The sequence below is a fragment of the Salvelinus sp. IW2-2015 genome, unplaced genomic scaffold (assembly GCF_002910315.2).
Source record: "Salvelinus sp. IW2-2015 unplaced genomic scaffold, ASM291031v2 Un_scaffold11533, whole genome shotgun sequence".
NCBI lineage: Eukaryota > Metazoa > Chordata > Actinopteri > Salmoniformes > Salmonidae > Salvelinus > Salvelinus sp. IW2-2015.
Window position 1 is genome coordinate 1 of NW_019952790.1, and position 3,223 is coordinate 3,223.

Below are 3,223 nucleotides of genomic sequence, written 5' to 3' on the forward strand. Positions count from 1 at the left end.
CATGGTATACGTGTGGTATACTTGTTCATCCAAGTATGGTATACAGTTGCATAACACATTGGTAACTTGTGGCTATACGTTCATAACGTTATGGCTATTTACTGTTCATAAACATACGGTATAACGGTTCATAAACATATTGGTATACGTGTGGTAGTACTGTTCATAACGTTATGGTATACGTTCGGTAACCCACATGGCTATACGGTTCATAACCAACAAAAATACGGTATACGGTTCAGGCAACCGTATCCGCAGAATACGTAGTGATCGTCTTACTTGCATTCATTTACCTATGCGTATACTGTTCATAAACGTTGTATTGCGCGTATAACGGTTCATAAACATACGTATACGGGTCATAACGTATGGAATAACGTGTGGTATTACTGTCATTACTCGTTATGGTATATGTTATAACATATGGAAATACGTGTGGTATACTGTTCATACCGTATGGTATACTGTTCCATAACGTATGGTCTATACGCCGTCATAACTCCCCGCTACGGTATACGGTTCATCTAACGTATGGAATACGTTGTGGTATACGTGCTTCATAACCGTAGTGGTTATATGGTTCATTAGCATATGTAATACGTATGCGTTATTACAGGTTCATAACAATACGCGTATACGGTTCATAACGTATGGAATACGTGTGGTAAACTGTTCATACCCTTTTATGGTTATATGGTTTGCGATAACATATGAAATACGCCCTGTCGGTAAACTGTTCATACCGTATTATGGGTAGAATAATTAAAGGTTCGAGTGAACATAATGGAATACGAATGTGGGTAAAAAACTAAGTTGCAATAACCGTATGGTAGACTGTGTCATAAACGTATGGTATACGTTTCATAAGACATACGGTATTATGGTTCAATAACATAATGGGAATACGTGTTGGTACTTTTACGGTTCATACCTATGGCTCTTTATACTGTTCATAACCGTATGTATAGGTTCATAACATATTTTGGAATACTGGGTATTACGAAATGTTTCATACCGTAAATGGTTTTATTTACTTGTTTCCCATACCGTAGGATATATGTTCAGAACGGGAAATATGGAATACGTGTGGTATACTGTTCATACCGTATGGTTATACGGTCATAACATATGGCACAAACGTATGTGGTAAAAACTGTCATACCGTAGGTATATGGTCATACAATGAAACGTGTGGTTAAAAACTGTTTCATAACCGTATTGGGTAGTGATCCCCTGTTCATAGACGTATGGATACGTTTCATAACTACGGTATATCGTTCATAACATATGGAATACGCTTGCTGTTATACTGTTTCATACCGTTAGCTTACTTTCATACGCGTATTATATGGTTCATAAACATATGAATACGTGTGGTTATACTTTCATACCGTATTGGTTATTTACTGTTCATACCGTATGGTATATGGTTGTCGATCCCACATAAAATGGAATACGTGTGGGTATAACTGTCATTACCGTTATGGTATACCGTTTCATACCGTATTGTGTAGTTAGGTTCATAGCATATGGCCTTATACGTGTGGTAAACTGTTCATACCGGTTATGGGAATGGTAATGTTCTTAACATATGGTATGTACGTGCTGGCGTATTCAGCTGTTTCATACCGTACGTGGTTAAAACTTGTTGCACCACCGTGAATGGTTATGCCGGTGGGGGGGATTCAATAACATTATGGAATACGTGTGCTATACTGTTCATACCGTAATGGTATACGGTTTCATAACGTATGGCAAGACGTTCTTGTGTGGACCCTACTGTTCATTACCGTATGGTATTCATGGTTCATAGCATGGGTTTATGGTAATTCACGTGTGGTATGCACACTTGCGTCAATACCGTATAGGCTCAAATCCCGGATTCATTAACAATATTGAGGAATCACCGATGTGTTTCGGTAATACTGTTCATACCGTATGTATTAATGGTCAGAACATAGATTTTTTTACCCAAATTCATTGGGATACAGAATAGACGAGCCGTACCAATTTAGAATATACCCTACCACGGACCATTAAAACCTGTTAATTATCTTATTTACAATCGTTGTAGTTCCTGAAACAAGACCAATGGAATACGTGTGGTAAAAAACTGTTCATAACGTATGGTATACTGTTCATAACATACGGTATACGGTTCATAGCATATGGTATACGTGTGGTAAACTGTTCATAGAGTATGGTATATGGTTCTGGTCCGTGAAACAAAATATATGAATATACAAATAAAACTGCCACTCATCCCCTCCTCTCTTCATCCTCTTCTCTTGCAGATGACAACAAGCCAATCTGGATGCATGCGGAGGAGAGAGAGGAGAGCAAGGTAGCTGCAGTATGACTGATCTGAACCATGGTCCTACCTGTTAATGGCAGCGTATGAACTCTGATGGATGGGTAGACCAATAGGACTGAGATAAAGATGGAGAATATTCATCTATTAATAATAGAGGAGGCTTTATAATAAGGTCATAATTAATGTCTACTGCTGCTAACTGCCCCTCTATTCTCCCGGCCTTTCCGCTCTCTCTTATCCCTTTCTCTCTTGCTCCCACTCTCTCTCTCAGGGGAAGAGGAAGGAAGCTAGTCCCTGTGTAGAGTATGGGAGCTGGTACAAGGCCTGCAAAGTTGACAGGTGAGACTTAGTATTAAACTTAATTTGAGTGGGAGATAAATACACAGAACTCAGTGTTTTAAATGATATTAACATTGTGATTAAATGATGACATGATGTTGACATGTACTTCATTCCTGTCAGTCCTACTGTCAATACCACCCTGAAGAGCCTGGGGGCGCTGTACCGCAGGCAGGGTAAATTACAGGCAGCTGAGACACTGGAGGAGTGTTCTACCAAGACACGCAAGCAGGTACTYGTAATACACTATCGGGTACTGGTAATACACTATCGGGTACTGGTAATACACTATCGGGTACTGGTAATACACTATCGGGTACTGGTAATACACTATTACTATCAGGTACTGGTAATACACTATCACTATCAGGTACTAGTAATACACTATCACTATCAGGTACTAGCAATTCATTGTCAGTTACACAGTTCGGTACGAGTAATACACGATTGGGTACTAGTAATACACGATTGGGTACTAGTAATACGCGATTGGGTTCTAGTAATACGCGATTGGGTTCTAGTAATACGCGATTGGGTTCTAGTAATACGCGATTGGGTTCTAGTAATACG

The 3,223-nt window shown here is 39.3% G+C and overlaps 1 long non-coding RNA gene across 1 annotated transcript; it reads left to right on the forward strand.

The window, feature by feature from the left end:
• Window positions 1–2,285: 2,285 nt before the first annotated feature.
• Window positions 2,286–2,981, forward strand: LOC112080081 (uncharacterized). Its single transcript, XR_011479450.1, has 3 exons — window positions 2,286–2,344; window positions 2,586–2,653; window positions 2,777–2,981. It is a non-coding gene; the product is annotated as an uncharacterized lncRNA (long non-coding RNA).
• Window positions 2,982–3,223: the final 242 nt, after the last annotated feature.